The 20,271-nt window shown below is 39.5% G+C and overlaps 1 protein-coding gene across 2 annotated transcripts in view; it reads left to right on the forward strand.

The window, feature by feature from the left end:
* The window catches only part of KCNH1 (potassium voltage-gated channel subfamily H member 1), a gene marked incomplete at both ends in the record, with an annotated part of 376,618 nt that overhangs the window by 214,009 nt on the left and 142,338 nt on the right, over positions 1-20,271 (forward strand). The gene's annotated exons all lie outside the window — the stretch shown is intronic.

Here is a 20,271-nt window from a genome sequence, read left to right on the forward strand (position 1 = left end):
AAAAGGACACATCAATAATGTGGTTGTGAATCCTATTTCTTTTAAACATAAACATGGAATAGTTATGCCTAGAATTTCTAAATTGCCTTTAAGTGTATGGATTTTTTTTTTTTTTTTGGTACTGGGAATTGAACCCAGACCTCATACATGTTAGGCAAATACTACCACTGAGCTACATCTCTAGCCCTTCTTTATTTAGAGACAGAATCTCACAAAGTTACCCAAACTGGAGATTCCCCTGCCTCTGCCTCCCAAGCAGCTAGGATTATTAGAGGCATGTGCCATCATGCCCAGCTATATGTATGGATCTTTCTATGGGACACCTAAAAATTCTAACATCTTTTCTTGATGAGTCAGCTAGAGTTTGTTCATAAAAGAAAGGGAATCATGAAATGTTCATAACTATAAATGTACTTACTGCTTCCTTTGAGCTATGCATATTTACCTAAACTGGTGCACTATTATCTTTGGGTGGGAAAGGATGAAATTAACAGATGGCAAGAGGCTCTTGAAGATTTTTCTTCTGTAATTTGTGGATTTGAGCCATTAAAACAAAACTCACCAAAATCACTTAGATTACAAATTAAAATTTACTATACCGACCAAACAAATGTTTCCTGTGGAGCCTGTATTGAGGGCCTACTATATGCTAAGTACAAAGAGTGAGAGCTTTGCAGGAGTTACCTCTCTTGTGAAGCCACCTGTCCAGCCTTCACGCTCACCATCTTTCCTTTTTTCCACACTTCCCACTCAAAACGCCAGACCTTCTTTCAGTTCTTGAACAGGCCAAACCTTTCCTTCCATCTGGGTCTTTGCCAGTGATGTTCTTACGGGTGGAAACCTCCCTTTCCCGCAGTTTCCTCGGCCAGCTTTCCCTCTTCCCCTGCATAGCACATGCATAGCACTTTCTGAGATGGTTTCTTTACCCCCAGCTGCAAGAAGACCTCCCCCTCAAAATCAGGCTTCCTTTCTAAGTACATTACTTTGTGATCCCTCAGAACACTTCTAATGTGTAATTATACGTTTGTCTGCTTTTGTGAGGTGTCTATTTAGTTCACATACCCATTTTTTTGATTGGGTTATTTGTTTTCTTAGTGCTGAGTTTCTTGAGTTCTCTGTATATTCTAGATATTAGTCCTTTATTGGAGGAATAGTATTGACTATCCTGCTAGTATTTAAGCTGTGTGATGGCAAAAGCCAAGTCTAGTATATTCACTAAAATATCTTTAGCCTGTAGCATCATTCCTTATGCAGAGTAGGTAGGCACTCAATAAATATGTATTGGTTTTTAGATGGGTGCTCTTTTCCCCAGTGGATGAACTTAAGGCCATAGAGATCCTGTGACTTCTCAAAGTCCCTGCCTGGTGAATGGCAGGGCTCAGACTCGGGTCCCTGGCTCTCAAATCCACTGCTCACTTTGCTTTGCAGTTCTGAGTTACTTTTATTTTGAGAACTCAGTTTTCCTGTAGTACTTTTGAGTTAATAGGGACAAATCCTTTTGGCTGTTATGGTTATATCTTAGCTCATGACTAGAGAAAGTTAAAGAACGAGGTACTTGAAGGCATCAGGTGTACACCACCCTGAGGTAGCAGACAGCCTGTCCATATTAAATGGGGGATTTTGGACTTGGGAGTCACAACTGCCCAAAAGCTGGCAGTGCTATGACCAGAGAAAGGGCTGTGTTAACTCCTCTCTATGTGCCCCAGAGCAGACAGCAGATGGTTTTGTCTTCTGGGCACACCTGGGTTAGTGAGGCTGATTGAACAGTCTCTTAGGTGAGTTAGGTGGATCTAGCAGGCAATAGAAGGCAGAGGGTGGCCCACTCTCTGGCTAGATCTGAAATGGCCTCTTTGTGTATGAAAGGAGGGTGACTGAGTATTGCTGCTGGAGGCCAAGAGGCTCTAAAGAGATGGCATGGACATTGGGAACAGCCTCTGGAAAATGGGCTTTAATCTCCCCCAGGATGCTGACAAGTAAAGCCTATCCTCCCTTTCTTCTGATGAACTGACATTGTGGTTTTCCCTCATTGTAATTCATGAGGCAAGTGGCATTGGTCTTGGCTTGCCTTGGGGCTGCTGCTGCAGCAGGCCTGATCTGGTACCTGAAGTCCCTCAGGCTCCCCTGCTTTGTCAAGGCCAAGGGAGCAGAGCAGAGCCCCACAGGGCCTTGAGGTGGAAGGCGTGCTCTGCCTGCCAGCACAGAACCCACTTTGGATCCAGAAGTTAATCCCTGCATTCAGCATTTAATATGGATCCAAATGGTTTTAGAAAGAGAGAAATGAATATGCTCTACCCCTTTCTCCTGACTGGCATATTTCCTCTCTGTGTTCTCTTTTCTTCTTCCTGACTTGTCTTTGTTTGCTGAGAGCCTTTTTTCTTGGGAAAGGGACTTAAGTGCTTAGATTTCCTTCTCACAAAGGTTCAGTTTCTTCTTCAGTAGCAGGGAATGCTGTCCAGGGAAGACTCTCAGTCTCCTACAAAATTCTGTTCCTTCTAAACCACTCAATACTGGTCTGTAGATGCCCCATAGAAATGTAGTTTTGAGTCTTAGACAGTGGCAGCAGGAAGGGACTGCTGACCATCTTGTCATGGGTTTTGACTCGGCTCTGGGCAAGTTATGGGAAGGATAAAGAAAGATGGATCTTCCTTCCTGGCTACCTATGCAGTTATTCTTTGTTTTAAGTTTTGGACTTCTATCTAAGATACTGCTTGATCAGAGGTCTCATGGCTTAGAACCACAGTTTGACAAACACTAATTCACATTCTTCAGAAGAAAAGTGGTAAATCTGAAGAGAATCTGCATGGAAACTTTCCATCTAAATGAAGATGTTGAAGCCAAGCATGATGGTGCACATGTGTAATCCCAGCCCTTGGAAAGCCGAGATGGAAGATGGCAGCAAGTTCGAGTACAACATCAGCCATGTAGCGAGACTCTAAGCAACATAGTGAGAACTTGTTTCAAAAAACAAAAAGTTAAAGGGGTTGGGAAATGTAGCTTGGAGGTAGAATGTCCTTAGGTTCAATCCCCAGTACCATATAACCAATCAGTCAATAAGATGGTGAGCTTTTGGTGAGTATTTTATTTTATTTTTTGTGGTGCTGGAGACTGAACACAGGGGCATTCTACCTCAGCCTGATTTTTTATTCTTTATTTTGAAACAGGGTCTCACTAAGTTGTGGAGGGACTCACTAAGTAGCTGAGGCTGGCTGCAAACCCAGATCCTCTTATCTCAGGCTCCCAAGTACTGGGATTACAAGCGTGCACCACCACATGGGCCCGGCTTATTGCTTTAATTCTATCTGAATTTTATAAAGTAAAATGTTTACAGAAATCTGGACAAGTATATGTATATTTTCGTATGAACATATATGACACGCAACACACACACACAATGTACATGTATAAGGCCAGGATTCTATGCCCACGACTGTGAAGAAGCAGCACACATATCCTTCCATGTGGAAGTAATTTTACATTGCCTTCTAGCATTCTGTTTAAATTTGTTTTTTCTCTTAGGGTAATTTCACTGCCTTGCATTATAATCAGTTGTATACATTTCTCTCCCTTGCTATACTTTTAAGTTTTTTTAAGGTTCAACACATCTAAGCCTTTATCTTTGTCATCGATAACATTTAGCAATGTGTTATGCACACACAATTAGGGAATCAATGTTTTATCCGAGAACTATAAAGTAGAAAAATTGATAGAGAGTCCAGTTGGTAAGAATATAGTTTGTTTTTATAAGGCAAAATTTTATGTTCAGGCCTTAGAAGGACATAGTTAGCTTTTCATACAGAAAAATTCCATGTGACCAAAGACTGGAGAGCATACAGATGCTGTTATTCAAAAGGTGGAGCAAAGACGATGGTACTGATGGCTCAGCGCAGTTTAATTTTGATCCCTGGAGAAATAAGTTTAGCTGTAGTGATTATTATAGAGGGCAGGGAAGTCAACGTTAGAAGGGACTTCATGTGGGTGGAATGCTCGGAGACCACTTTTGCACTAATGATATAGGATGTGGGTGGTTAACATGAGCTGTTCAGTCTTGACAGAACTCAACTCAAATGCATATTCAATTGAATTGAACTGACTAAGGCAAAGGTCAGGGAAAACACTGAAGTGACTGACCGGCCAATTAGAGAAATATGAGCATTGGCAGATTTGTATGGTTCACGTCAGCTTCTGTACATTAAGCCATCCTCTAAGTTGTAACATGATAGGCAAAGGTGTGTAATGCAGTCTAACAAATGTGTAGGATAGAAGGTGTGACAGATTTTTACCAAAAACCTTTAACCCTTTGTCACAGTCCTGCTTCACACATTTTGCACCACAGAGATAGATATTATCAACTTTTAATATACTTGAGGTTGAGTGTTGTATGAAAGGAGAGAAGGTTAGCACTCCCCTTGACAAGGATGGAAGAGGCCCTCAGGCCTGACAACACGCATATGGTTAAGGCATTGCCACCTACTTCATAGCATCTAACCATCATAAAAATACACACACACACACACACACACACACACACACACACACACACACACTTGAGGTTGAGATTATCCAGCAATTATTAGTGTTGTTCATCTTAAAGGGCAGTTGTCTTTCAGGATCTGGACCACCTTGTCTTTCCATCTTCTACTTTTCATCCCTGGACTGTCCATGTGCAGCCTGTTTACATTTTAGCTAGTTTTGCTCATGGTAATTTGGTCACCAGGGAGATGCTAAAAAAATATAGAAAAAGAAATGACACGTTGCGGATGCTAATGCTCTGTTTTGCCAAATCATCTTTCTACCTACTGGTCCCCATTTGTGGGACAACTAGTCTGGTGTCAGTGCATGGAGAAGAGGTGGCAGGCCTGCACAAGGTATGAATGTCCAAGTTTGACCTTGTTAAATGCGTGCTTATCAGGAGGGTGAACCAAGGCATTATGCTTTCTGATGACTTTGGGAAACTTAATTTATGTCCTTCTGTCACTGGAGTTCCTGGCTAGAGGCTAATGCTGGGGATCTCAACAAATCGGGTCTGGCCACTTGCCCCAAAAACCAAATGGAAAAAGTAATGATGAGAATCAGGAAAAAAACGGCCATGTTGGGAAGGCAAGTGAGATCAAATGTCTCAGCCCTGTCTTTAGGGATACTAACATGAGCTTTAGATTTAAATAGAGAAAGAACTGGGCAGGGGATAAGCAGTGTATGTGTAATTACAGTCTTGGTCACACTGTGGTCTGGTTCTGTGAGATGGCTCTGTAGAAGTCCTTATCACATGAAGGGGTAAGCTGGTTCCCATGAGATGATTGCTTCTTCTTGGGGAGGGGACCTCAGCTTCTGCCATGGGATAGTTGCTCCCACTTAAGGGGTTACCTTGTCATGGGGTGATCTATCCCTGAGGCTCTGGTGTTCCTGGAATCCAAGGTGACTGCAGGTTTAGCGCAATATCTGGAGATTTCTGGAACAAGAGGGTATAAAAGCTGGCAGTTGAATGTCCCTACAAATTTGAAAACACCATATTTACTCTTATCTTTGTGTGTTCACTCATAAGGTGGATGAATTATCAGCTTTGTATGAACACTCTTTAAATGAATTACCATATTATTTGCAGAGTCCAGCAGGACTTTGACCCAGAGTTTGAGGCAAAGGGAACAGATATAAAATAAAGGCAGGAATGCCAAGCTTTCATCCTGCTTCTAGTTTCCCTGATGAGATAAGGAAGAGTCAGTGCTTTTAGCAAATGCAGCCTCTTAGTCCCTATTATACCTGTGAGAAGTGTTGGGAGATGAAATTTAAGTGGAAGGCTATTATAACTTACTAATAGGCACTAATGACCATCATGAAACTTCCCTTCTATCCAGTCATCACGATTTCCAGTGGGAGCAACATGACCCCAATTAACAGAGGCATCCTTTGTGCTTCTTTGCTGCCACCCACATTTGCTCTTTAGCCATGAGATGCACAACAGGTCCTTCTAGCTTTTGAATTGGCTGTTCCTCTGCACATGAATGAAATCTTTGCCACTTTGTCTTTAGATCTAATACTTATCTAATGTGATGATGTGGAGGGTCAGCGATACCGTCTGACTTTCCAACATAAACACTATAGAAAGAACTTGCCTTTTGCACACCACCCTTCCCCTCCTTCAGTCATTGAAAAGGCTGTGATCTTTAAATTTGTGGGGGAAATTGGACATTTGTTGGTTAATTGTCAATATTTGCATGCTGCAATTAGTCTCATTATGCTTTGATTATATTAATTAAACTCTTGTCCTGGAGAGTAGGCATTCACTCATTTTTCTTCTCTGCATCCTTCCAAATGTGCATCTGGAAGCTGCTCCCTGTGGTTTTTTGCACACATGGGGTAGGGTCCATGGTTTTTTTATCTTTATATTGTCAGTAGACTTATGGTATATAATAAGCACTTAATACATTTGTTGAGTTGAATCAAACAGGTAGGGACATAGATTGAAAAATTCATCAGAGAAAATCCAGGGGCGTCTACACTTGTTTTCCAAGTAGAACAAATGTTTACACTAGCTGGCCCACACAAATGCTTTATAAGTCTTCCAGTTCCCATGCATTTAACTGCATTAATAAAATAAATAGCTAGATTGGCAATCTGCATGGAAAGTGAGAGACAAGAGCAGCGAGGAAGCCTATTTGAATGTCGGGCACAGTGCTAAGTATTTTTACATATTATATGGTCACCAAAGTGACTTTATCTCTTGACCCTTCCAGTTGTTTCTAATAAAAAGCCAGCTATGGCAAAAGGGAGTTGTAACTTGGTTTTCTGGAAATCCCTAAGGGTACCAGATGTTGATGAAGGGGATTAATAAACATAGGTCACAGCAAAAGTCCTTCTTTGTGGACTCATCACTAAATCAGCATCTGTTGAGGAGAAAAAAAGCTGTAATTGGTATACTGACAGTAAGTCATGCTGAACTACCAAATGTTTATTATTTCTTTCAAGGGTCAGTTGCTCTTCATCTAGCCAAGGCAGCAGCTGTTTCTGAAGCTGTATGTAAAGCAGAGAAGGGAGAAAAGTTGCCTCTTTAAAGTGTACACTTAAAAAAAAACCTGATGAACTAGGTAACACTGTGGTATATGTGCTCCAAAAACAAAATACGATTATAGATAGTAAGTACTTGCCTTCGGTCTCTGACAGAGAATGTGAATGTTAATGCTGTGCTCTTTTATACAACAGGCATACATTAAATTAACATGACCCCGTGAGTCTCTGAAAAACACTATTGTTAAAATTATTTTTAAATTGTTTACAGTTTTTTTTAAATTGTTTTTGTTATTGCTAACAAAAAGCAGAACAAGAAATTTTTTTTAAATTTATAATTTGGCCAAAAAAGGAGCATGTTTAAAGGTGCTACCAAGCAAATGCTAAAGAAATTAGCACTATCTGTGGTTTAGCTATGTTTAATCAGCCTTGGCCTCCCCAGGCTTCCTTCAACATCCACTTCAGGGCAGTGTGTACCCAAAGTCAGGTATTGGAAGATTTGATTCCAAACAGAAAGAATTACAGCTCAAAATCTTACTGATAACAGATACTAGAGCAGAGACATGACAGAAGAACACTGAGCAGTAATAGGAGGCACATAAACCTTTGTCAGATGGTTTGGGTCCTTCCACCTTCTAATGAGATAAGCATATTGATGGTTGGCTTATTAATAAATTATACAAAGGAACACTCCAGGGGTCTATTTTCTGAAGGTGATTGCTCAGCATAGGGAGTGCCAAGCACTGTTAGTACCACTAATGGTCTCTCAGAGTGGTCCAGTGGTCTAGAAATGCCATTCCCATATTTCCTGGAAGCATCTTAACTCTTCTTTAGAAGACAAAGAGCTGTATACAGGCAGTTGGTCCACTGAAATATCATCCCCCTTTCTTACTGCTTCTAAGGGAACAGTCCCTACTTGCTGTGGGCTTGGTGATGGGGTCTGCCTTGGATGACTTTAAATGTTTTGCTTCCTTATTGGTTTCACACATGACATTTTAGAGGAAAACCCACTTTCTTTGTTGTTAATAAATGTAATAAATAGTTGAATTTGGGTGGTGGGGCACTCATCTACATCTAGGAAATGATAGCTCCTTAAGATTCTTGCAGTCTACCAGATTTGTCAGTCTCCTCGTCGTTGTGGGGATTTCAGCTTATTTTTCTTAAACTTCAGCTTTTTTATCACCTGAAATCTGAGAGTTGAAAAACAAGATAGGGGTTGTATGATAAATGCCATCCCATGCCATGATTAAATCCTAGTGCCTGGTGCCTAGGAGCCACTCTATAAATGCGAGATGAATTTGAATTGCCCCCTGCATCCCTAGATGATCACCTCATTAAATCATTGTACCTTTGGCTAACATGTAATGGCTATTTTTTGTCACGTCCATTTGTTAGCTCAATTCCTTGCCATCTGTGTTCCCTATCTGCCAACCTAAAAAAAAAAAAAAAAAAAACCAACCCTCCTCGTGTCTCTAAATGAAGAATTTGATTCTTTTTAGTAGAAAACTTTTTATATTTAGGGGATTATTAAGGTGGAGTGTTGAAGACTATTATTTTTCCAAGAAATAATTTAGTCTCTAACCCAAATTATTAAGACCTAGCATGATTGTAAGTGAGCTTCCACAGTCAGTCACAGTAGGGGAAGAAAGCAACATGCTCTGTGTCCTAGTCTTATCTTTGGCTAACAGAGTAAATGGGATCTCTGCAGCAGGTGGAGCTAAAGCCAGATTTGCAAGTTTAGTAGATATACTGGGTAGGTGCATGTTGGATACTGCCCATAGCCAGAGCTTGCGGTACATAGAATGGTTTTCAGCACATGATGGGTATTACTCTGGGGGAAAAGTGGATTAAAGAAGAACTTCATAAGTCTTGCCTATGAGAAGTTTTCAGGATTCTCCCATACCTTATCTCTAATATATATTATTTCTCAATCCCATCCAGAGTGTGTAAGGGGGGATTTGAAGGCAACACCAAGCCCCTGTTCCCAGACCATACCACTTCTCCAAAATGTGTACATTCCAGTAATATTTATAGTCTACTAAAGGTACCTGAACATGAAGGTTCATTGATCCTTAGGTAAAAAAGACAGATACACAGATCCTTGATATTATATATATATATATATATATATATATATATGCATATATAAGTAGTAATATATGGAAAAATATATTAGTGAAAAAATTTCCCCATGTGTAAATAAGATTTTACAAGCCTTGGAGTATGCAATGTTAGCAGGTATTATTCCAACATAGATTCAAGATTGGATCCTCATAGCCCTACTAGCTTTTCTCATGTCCCAACTCCTGTAAAGTTGTCACAGTGAGAGAAACATGTAATGTTTTGGTCTTAATGGTCTACATTTACATTTAACATCTACATTTAATCTAGCAAGGTAGGAGTAAAAGTAACCATCGTAAAATTCTTATTTTCTCCCAGCCTGACCCACATTATAAAATTCAGCCTTTACTGTGAAGAGAATAGAATGAATTTTCCATTTTTTGATAGTTCTCTTTGCAGTGAAGAGGATACCTACTTTAGAGCTTAATAGTCTTACAAGCCCTTGAAGGTTGGTCTGTTATAGTATTAATATGATATTGAGTCACCATGACTCTTTTAGAAGAGGAGAGGTATAAATGACAAAGCATGTCATTGAAATGAGAGTATCTCTTTTGGAAAAGGATGAGGCATAAGCCAATGTTTTTTTTAAATCCTTAATTGGTATTTAACAGGAAACAGCCCTGTGTGTTATCCCTTACTGCATGACAATTTCCCAAAACCAGGTTTGGGTTGTTGTTTAAGTAGCAAGAACAGGTTTTTGCAGATGCGAACGCTCCATTTTGCCTGATCATCTTTCTATCTACTGGTCCACATTTGTGGGACAGCTGACCTGGTGTTGGTGCATGAAGAGAAAGGTAGTGTAATGGTGGGGAAATGGTTCCGGGGGCCATGTTGGGCTCCTGAAACTGTTAAGGTAAGATGTAGCTGCTGGTTCTTGTTTTGAGCTAGGTATGGAAAACACTAGCCAGAACTCTTCCTGTAAATGAGTTACGGAAAGATAGGACAGAGTTCAGAGTAAAGCACTATGCCATAAAGGGCAACATAGTGGGGTGACTTAAAAAGAAGTCACTGAGGTTTTTCTGGACCAAGAACATTTTATACCCAGTCTTCTCACCAGACTAGATCTGCCACCTCTGGGGCAAGTCTTTTAATGTGATTGGGGATTCCTTCCTGTAGGTCTGTCCTGTCTCCAGTGTAGACCCCAAGTCCTTTAACCCCAAAATGTGTTAACTGATCACCGGAGTCTGTGATCTCTTGAAGGCTTATGGCATCCTCCCATGAGTATTGGAGTCTGGGATTTCTTGAAGGTTTATGGCATCTTCCCACATCCTTGGGAAATTTTATCTTTGCAATGAAAAAGGGCCCTGGGACTATCTCTCTTGTCTTGCTAATCACCCTTGGTGCCTGGAATTCTGCAGCCCTTTTCCTGAAGCTTTTGGCTTTCTAATACCAAAGTTATTTTCAAATACATTTTGAAACCATTTCCCAATATCAGCACATTAATACCCAGGCTATTTTTAAATACATTTTTAAGCCCTTTTCCAGTACTGGTACAGGTACCAGGATGGAGCCATTAGATTTGCACTTACACCAGTGGTGTAATGCTTCCTGATGACGTTGGGGAGCTTGCACATTGAGTGGTGTTATTTTTATAGTAGTGGAGAGGCAATGGCAACTTAGGAGAGCTGACGGGCCTTTTAAGTCTAGAGTGACACCTTCACAGGAACCAGAAAGCCAGTGGTGCAGGCCATCCTCTTGCCTTCCCATCATGCTTTGGAAGCAGATGTAGCATTTCCTTCATTATAAAGGGCTCTAAACTTCCTTTTGTAGCCCTGTTTTGAAAGATGCTAGAAACCACTCTTCCAAACATCTCTTTCTAGGCTCACCTGGTGTGGTGTGACCATTTCCATGTTGTTTTCTCCTGGACATAGAGCAGAGTCTCACAGTTCACAGAGGGTCCCTTCACACCCAAGTTCCCCTCCTGCCTTGCCTTAGGCATGAATGCAAATAACTGTATGCTTTCATGAAATATATATTTCCCCCATGCCTTTCTTCTTTCTTCTCTCTCTCTCTCTCTCTCTCTCTCTATATATATATATATATATATATATATATATATATATATATACACACACACACACACACACACACACACACACACACACACACACACAAACACACACACAGACATATATCCCCTCAGAAGATGGGAACATGCAGGAGAATGGCTGCTGGGAGTTTTGGGGGAGTTCCTCCCCAGATTTAGCATTTTAAAACAATAACAAAAAGCTCCAGAGTCATTATCTGAGGGTGTATGCTGCATTTACAGACAGAAAAATACCCTGTTGCACCTAATTCTATGGTTGAGAGATATCTATTCTTTGATCCACATTATCATAGGAAAACAAAAACATGACCAGTTATTTCAGAAAATATCAGGACACACAAATCCCCACAGCCCTCTCTCCCCCATTCTTGGTTAGCTTCCTCCTGGGCCCTGGGGCCATTCTGGTATTCCAGATAGATCATCCCATAGACAGGTAGCCTGAAATTCTGAATTCGTACCTGGGAAGGTAGAAGCTACCCTCATAGTGTAAAAGCCATTCCTTCTATGGTGAACACACATTTTGTTTTTAGAAGTCTATCTTCTGAGTTTAGAAAACACAGAATATTTCTAAATAAAACTGAGTAGAATATCACATTAAAACTGAAGTCAAATTTGATTGTAAAATTATTCTGTCCTATGGCCCTCAGGGGACTTTGCTTACAATAGTCTTGAAAAGGCTATTTTGTTTTTAAGAAAATAGACATTTGTATGGCAACTTGCAAAGCATTTGCACAAAGTAATGACAACAGCAATAACCATTTCTTGTAATCTGGCTTTTATTGACTGCTGCAAGTGGCAGACACTTTTAAATGCTTTCCAGGCACTAACTCACTTAATCCACTCAATCATTTCATCAGATAAGCACTGTTATCCCTATTTCACCTGTGGAAACTGAGGCATCCTGGTTTCAAGCTCTAAGTGACTTTCCCCAAATCACAATGCCAGTGAGTACTTAGGTAAAAAATTAAACTGGAAGTATGGCTGACTCCAAGGTTCCTGTGCTTCCTGCTAGCCTATGTGACTTTTTTTTTTTTTTTTTTTGGTACTTGGGATTGAACCCAGGGGCATTCTACCTCCGAGCAACACCCTCAGCCCTATTTTTATTCTTTATTTTGAAATAGGTCTCACTGAGTTGCAAAGGGCCTCACTAAGTTCCTGAGACTGGTTGCAAACTGGATCCTCCTGTCTCAGCCTCCTCCCAAATGTTGGGATTACAAGCATGCACCACGATGCCTGGCTTAGCCCATATGACTTTTTAATCCTCACTGTTAAATGAGATGCTGATTTGCAGAGCAATTAGGTGACTCAATTTTGGTTCTTCAGGCAAAAGTGATAGAATAGGATGTACAATTTTTTCTTCCATATTTTATTTTAGTTATAAGTTGAATATATTGAAAATGGTGTACATTTAGATTGTACTTTGTGCCCTCTCCTCCCCCCCATTACCCTTCCCCACTACCAATAAAGAGTGTCCAGGTTAACCATGTCATATTTATACCATTACACATATTCGTATGTAGCTCTTCCATTGAAAAACCTCAGCTTTCTTCCTCTCCTATTCTTCCATCCTAGCTTTGCTGAGATTTCCCTCCATCATCTGGAGTCCCTCTGGTATTACCACTACTCCCTAGCTTGGGCATATTAGAGAAAACATATGTCCCTTCTCTTTCTGTGCTTGGCTAATCTCACTTAACATAATGTTCTCCAGTTCCTTCCATCTTCTTGCACATGCTATTATTTTATTCTTCTTTATAGCTGAATAGAATTCCATTGTGTGTATTTCCCATAATTTTGCAATCAATTCATCTGTTGATGGAGATCTAGGTTGGTTCCATATTTTGGCTCTTACAAACTGTGCTGCTATGAACATGGGTATGCATATGTTAACGTAGTTCTCTGATTTCAACCCCTTTGGAAAGATACCCAGGAGTGGTATAGCTGGATCAAATGGTGGATCTATTCTCAGTTTTCTAAGGAATCTCCATACTAATCTCCATAGTGGCTGAACTACTTTGCATTCCCACCAACAGTGTAAAAGAGTTCCTCTTTTCCCACATCCTCGCCAGCATTTGTTGTTGTTTGATTTCTTTATGCTTGCCACTCTGATTGGGGTTAGGTGGAATCTCAGTGTAGTTTTGATTTGCATCTCCCTGGTGGCTAGGGATGTTGAACATCTTTTCATGTATCTATTGCCATTTGTATCTCTTCTTTTGTGAAGTCTCTATTCAGTTCAGTTGCCCATTTCTTGATTGGGTTGTTTGTTTTTCTAGTGTAAAGTCTTTTGAGCTCTTTGTATATTCTGGATATTAGCCCCGTACCAGAATGGTGGCTGATAAAGATCTTCTTCAGTTCTGGAGGCTTCCTCTTTAGGTTCTTGATGGTTTCCTTTGATGAGAAGAAAGTTTTTAGTTTGATGAGATCCTACTTATTAATTCTTGCTTTAATTTCCTGCGCTTTGGAAGTCTTATTGAGAAAGTTACTGCCTGTGCCTATATGTTGGAGTGTTGATCCTATGCCTTTCTCTAATAACTTCAAAGTCTCTGGTCTAATTTCTAAGTCTTTGATCCATCTTGAGTTGATTCCTGTGCATGGTGAGAAGTAAGGATTCAGATCCAACTTTCTACAAATGGATAGCCAGTTCTCCCAGCAACATTTGTTGAAAAGGCTGTCTTTTCTCCAGCGTATGAGTTTGGCCCCTTTGTCAAAGATCTATTGACTATAGATGTGTGGGTTTGTTTCTGTATCTTCTATTCTGTTCCACTGGTCAGTCTTCCTATTGTTGTGCCAATACCATGCTGTTTTTACTACTATTGCTCTATAGTATAATTTGAAGTCCGGGATTGTGATGCCTCCTGCCTGGTTCTTGTTGCTGAGAATTGCTTTGGCTAATCTGGGTCTTTTCTTTCTCCATACATAATTCATAACTGATTTTTCCAGGTCTGTGAGAAATGTTGTTGGTATTTTAATGGGGATTGCATTGAATCTATAGATCACTTTTGGCAGAATGGCCATTTTGATTATATTAATTCTGCCTATCCATGAGCAAAGGAGATATTTCCATCTTCCAAGGTCTTCTTCAATTTCTTTCTTTAATGTTTTGTAGTTTTCTCTGTAGAGGTCTTTTACATCTTTGGTTAGGTTTATTCCTAGGTATTTTATTGGTTTAGAGGTTATAGTAAATGGAATTTTTAAAAATTTCTTTCATTTTGGATTCATTGTTGGCATAAAGAAAAGCAACTGATTTCTTTAGGTTGAGTTTGTATCCTGAAACTTTGCTGAATTGGTTAATCAGCTCCAGAAGTCTTTTGGTTGAGTTCATTGGATCTTCTAGATAAAGAATCATATCATCTGCAAATAAGGATAGTTTTAGCTCCTCTCTTCCTATTTGAATCCCTTTTATTTCCTTCTCTTGTCTTATTGCTGTGGCAAGAGTCTCAGGGACTATATTGAAAAGGAGAGGTGATAATGGGCATCCTTGTCTTGTGCCTGATTTTAAAGGGAATTCTTGCAGTTTTTCTCCATTCAATATGATGTTGGCTTTGGGTTTATTGTATATATATATATCCTTAATGATGTTGAAATATGTTCCTTCTATTCCAATTTTCTGCAGTGTTTTTAACATAAATGGGTATTGGATTTTGTCAAATGCTTTTTCAGCATCTATTGATATAATCATGTATTTTTTGTTCTTAGTTCTATTTATGTGGTGAATAACATGTATTGATTTGCATATGTTGAGCCAGCCTTGCTTTTCTGGGATGAAACCAACCTGGTCATGGTGTACAATTCTCTTGATATGGTTTTGAATGCATAAAGCTAGTATTTTGTTTAGAATTTTTGCATCTATGTTCATTAAGGATATTGGTTTGTAATGTTCCTTTCTTGAAGTATCTTTATTTGGTTTGGGGATTAATGTGATACTGGCCTCGGGAGAATTCCATCTCTTTCAATTTCCCAGAACAAGTTATGAAGTATTGGTATTAGTTCTTCACTGAAAGTTTTGTAGAATTCAGCTGTAAACCCATCAGGACCCGGGCTTTTCTTTGATGGCAGAATTTTGATTGCTGTTTCTGTTTCTTTGTTTGCTGTTTGTTGGTTAAGGCTTGCTATGGCCTCTTGGTTCAGTTTTGGTAGGTTATATGTGCTTAGAAATCTATCGATTTCTTTCATGTATTCCAGTCTGTTGAAGTATAAATTCTCAAAATAGTTTCTGATAATCCTTTGAATTGCCCCTCCATCTCTGGTGATGTCTCCTTTTTCATTTCTGATTTTAATAATTTGAATTGATTCTCTCCTTCTTTTGATTAGGTTGGCCAGGGGTTTGTCAATCCTATTAATCTTCTCAAAGAACCAGCTTTTTGTTTTGTTGATTCTTTGAATTGTTTTTTTTTTGTTCTCTATTTCATTTATTTCTGCTCTGATTTTAATAATTTCCTGCCTTCTGCTCGCTTTGGGGTTAGACTGTTGCAGTCTTTCTAGGTCCTTGAGTACACTGTGTCATTAGGTTGTTTGCTTGGTAATTTTGTGTTCTTTTTATGTGGACACTCAATGCTATGAACTTTCCTCTCAGCACTGCCTTCAAAGTGTCCCATAGATTTTGGTAACTTGTTTCTCTATTTTCACTTAATTCCAGAAATTTCTTTATTTCTCCCCTAATTTCCGATCTTACCCACTTGTCATTCAATAGTGCATCATTCAATCTCCATGTATTTAAATAGTTTATTTTGGGTTTCCTGTTGTTGATTTCTACATTCATTCCATTATGTTCTGAAAAGATGCAGGTAATTATATTACATCTTTTGACTTTGCTGGTGCTTGCTTTGTGTCCCAGAATGTGATCTATTTTAGAGAAGGTGCCATGGGCTGCTGAGAAGAATGTGTATTCTGTTGTTCCTGGCTGAAATATTCTGTATATATCTATTAAGTCCATTTGGTTTATATTTTTCATTAGTTCTGAAGAGTCTTTACTCATCTTTTGCCTTGAAGGTCTATCCAGTGGTGTGAGAGCTGTATTGAAGCCTCTCACTATTATTCTATTTGAGTCTATTTGAGATCTGATGTCTAAGAGGTTTTGTTTTACAAATGTGGCTACACCCACATTTGGGGCATAAACATTTACTATAATTATATCTTGTTGGTGGATTGTTCCTTTTAATAAAAGGAAGTGCCCTTCTTTGTCTCTTCTGATGTGTTTTGGCTTAAAGTCTGTTTTGTTGGATATCATTGTTGCTACTCCTGCCCTATTTTGGTCCCCATTGGCATGATATATCTTTTTCCATCCTTTCACTTTCAGTCTGTGGATGTCTTTTGCTGTAAGGTGAGTTTCTTGAAAACAGCATATATTTGGATTATATTTTTTTAATCCACATTGCCAGTCTGTGTCTTTTGATTGGAGAGTTAAGACCTTTGATGTTTAGTGTTTTTATTGAAATATGGTGCTTGTTTCCTGTCCTTTTGTGTTCTATCTTCTGTTGGATATAGTATTATTTCTTCTTACTTAGATGCCCTGCTGATCAACTTTATCTCTTCTCTGATTCTGGAGTCTGCTTCTTTTTTCTTCTTTATGGTTTATTTCTGTAAGTAGGATGTACAATTTTTAAATTTTTACTTTTTGTGGAATTTTTTTCTCCCTATTTATGGACCACTAGGCCAATATTTTACTGAACTCAAGGCACTCATTGAGTCTCTATTATGTGCAAGGTGCTGCACTAAACTGTGGTGACACGAAAGTTCACTAACTTCCTGCTCTTAAGCAAGTCTCAGTATGATTTTGGGGTGTTATACAGATTTTTTTAAAATGTCATGACACATTGCAAGCAGAATGGTAACTATTTTAATAGAGCTATGCATGGAAAGCTTTGGAAACAAAAGTAGCTCTTTCACAAGAGACTGCTCAGCCAAGCTTTGTAGGGGAGCTCAATCTCCAAGAATGAATAGGACAGCCAGATGGAGATTAGGAGGATACTTTGAGAACCATCGTGTGTAAAGGCCCAGATATAGTTGACATCATGAACTATTTGTAGGTCTCTAAGAACATCGATGCAATATTAGAAGGAATGAAGTCAGAGAGATGGGTATGACTAAGACCGTAAGGAATATTGTGAGCTTCTGCAATTGGCTGGAAGCTGTTGAAGGATTTTGAGTAGGTGCTGTAGGGAATGGAGACTAGATGAGGTGTGCATGGAGATGGGGGGGGGACCATTTACAAGTAATTAGAATTGTCTAGATGAGAGATGATGAAGGCATGAGTTAAGCATTGTTTCTGCAGGAGACAATTTATTTGTTGTATTTGTCAGCCAGCATCTCTGCCTCACCATTCCTGCTACCCTGACCATTCACTCCCTTGCCTTTATAGTATTTGCTTTTGTTTTTTCTGCATAATTCATGTTTCTGTCTCTGCAGTTGTTACTGGAGTCCCAGACTAAATCTGGGGGTCCCAACAAATCAGATGTGGCCACTTGCTCCAAAAATCAAATGGAAAAAATGCTGGTAAAAGGCAGAAAAGGAACTGTATGTAATCCAGATGGCTAAATTATTGGGAAGGCAAAGTGGGACCCAGCATTTCAGCCCTATCTTTGAGGTGCTACTATGAGCTCTAAATTTAAATGGAGGAGGAAGAACTTGGGTAGCAGGTGAGAGATATGTTAAGCAGCCTTGGCCCGACTGTGGTCTGGTTGATCATTCTATCAGTCTGATTGTGTGAGGTGGCTCTGGAGAACTCCTTATCATTTGAGGGGGCAGTCTCCATCTGCATAGGATGCTTATCAAACCTGGAATCCTGGAAGGGGGCAGTTTGGTTCCCATGAGATGATAGCTCCTGCTTGGTGGCAGCTTTATCATGGGGTGATCTACCTGTAAAGCTCCACCTGGCTTTTCTGGCAGGTGTAGAGTAATGATTAGAGACTTGCAGGTGACATCCCAGGCATCTACAACAAGATGTTGTAAAGCTGGGAGTAGAATGTGTTTCCAAATCTTGAAAATAGCTTATTCTTTTCTTGGTTGCCCTCAGTCTTGAAGGGGAATGAGATAGGTTAGATATAGGTCCATCAAACCTTGTGTTACCACTTTTTAGATGAACACTCCTAAAATGATTAACCTGCCTACATGCAGAGGCAAACAGGAATCTGAAGACAGATAGAAAATGAAGACAGAGATATCAAGCCTTATCCTGCTTTTATTTATCCATTGGGCATCTTCAGGTTTAAATTAAGAGTTAATACTTTTAGCTAAAGCAGCTTCTAATTCTCTGCTGCACAATGAGGCCCCAGCTCTTTTAGGACAGCTACCTCATCATATGCCTCCAGCGACTTGCTGCAGAAGTACTGTGCCCGGTACTCCTGTTTCCAGTTCATGTTGGGGTTAGTTAGCATGGTTATAGACTAAAGCTTTTGTTTTGTCAGTGCTAGAAATAAGAGTTGTTTGGAAAGTAAGAATAAGGAAGGATAATTATTTTGATCTACAGTAAGTTGAAAGATGTCAATAGATGAGAATTTTCACTTGACACTACTTGGACTCTACTAAAGCCTATCAGCTTATTTCTGAGACTTAGGGTAACTTCCTGGCAGGCTTATTGTCTGCTTTTAGTAATGTTGTACACTGTCTGTAGTATCTCTTAAAAATAAATTAGGTTTCAGTGCAAATAATTAGAGGTAGAAAAAGGCACTTGCCAGTTCTATTACTCATATCTCCAAGTACAAGTCTATCCTCTTCACTATAATGAAATATGCTCTCATCCCTAGAAATTGTGTGGGAGATGGTCATTTAGCTCAGGGGCTTTCAAAATTTCTTTATCTTAATGAACAAAAGCTTGTATGAAGGCACAATATAGAAATCAGATTTTCATAAGAAGTTACTCTCCTTGAAGCCGGGATCCAGTTGGGGGCCTGAAGCCATGTCTAATTGTATTCTTTGTCTTAGCCCCACCTCCAGAGAAGGGACTGAACAAACCACTAATTAGGACACCAGTATTTTCTGGCTAGCTATTCACTTTGATCCAATTTCTCTTAAGTGTTTGACTGTTACTACATGTAAATTCTCACAGGCACTCGGTGATTTTTGTTTCTACGGTCTAAATTGCTTTAGCATCTTCAGGCCCTTATGTCTTCCAAAACGAGGAGATCTCATTCCTTTTCTGCCTGCTCCCCACCCTCCAGGATTGATTGGAAGAGATTTGTGCACCTCCCAGCAATTTCCTGCAAAGACCCTAAGTCGGAGGTAATCATCCCTTAGATGAAAGATTTCCTTAAAAGAATAAGCTTTAAAAAGGTAATGTTTCCCTTGAATTCATGTAGTTTAGTGTTCTGGTTAAAATTTTAATTATACCTCAGGGAGTTCTGGCACGTGTGAATGTATTTAATGGCCTTTGTGCGTCTATTGAATGTGTTAAAATTAATACAAAGTCTTATAGAATAAGAGGCTGAATGCTTGCACCTAAAGATTTTTCAAGATAACTGAGAGGCTTTGAGACATCAAAGAGAGCACAGCTTGTCTGTGCCTACATGTGAATAGGTAGTTATTTATTTTTACTAAACACATACCAAAAAGATTTACATAATAAAATTTGGTAAAAGATGACTCATTAGAGGAAATGAAAGATATTCTGTGGAAATGAGCTCTTAGGCTCTCTGTTGAAGAGCCTTAGCCCAATTCTCCCCTTCTATCTTCAGGAAGCTTTATAAGTATACAGGCTTCCCAAGGTGAGGCTGAAGGAGAAAGTATTCTCCCTGGCCATATAAGATGGTTGTCTTAGACAGTTTGGGATATTATAACAAAATACCGTAAAGTGAATAACTTTAAAACAATTGAAATTTATTGCTCCCAGTTTTGGAAAATTCACGACCAGGTGAGGGTATATTTCTTGGTTTAAAGACAGCCATCTTTCCTCTATACCCTTTATGGCCAAAGGGCAAACAAGCTCTCAGGTCTCTTATAAGGGCATTAATCCCATTCACAAGGGCCTTGGCCTGTGGTCTAATCACCCACCAAGCTCCATCTCCTGATGATGTCATTACTATGTAAATTCTGGAGGGATACATACATATAGCAGTAGCTTTGTACTGAACTCTTTTTGTCCAGTAGAATAATTATCAGGTTGTGGCCTACTT

Source organism: Muscardinus avellanarius, assembly GCF_963383645.1.
Source record: "Muscardinus avellanarius genome assembly, chromosome: 7".
In the NCBI taxonomy this organism is placed as follows: Eukaryota; Metazoa; Chordata; class Mammalia; order Rodentia; family Gliridae; genus Muscardinus; species Muscardinus avellanarius.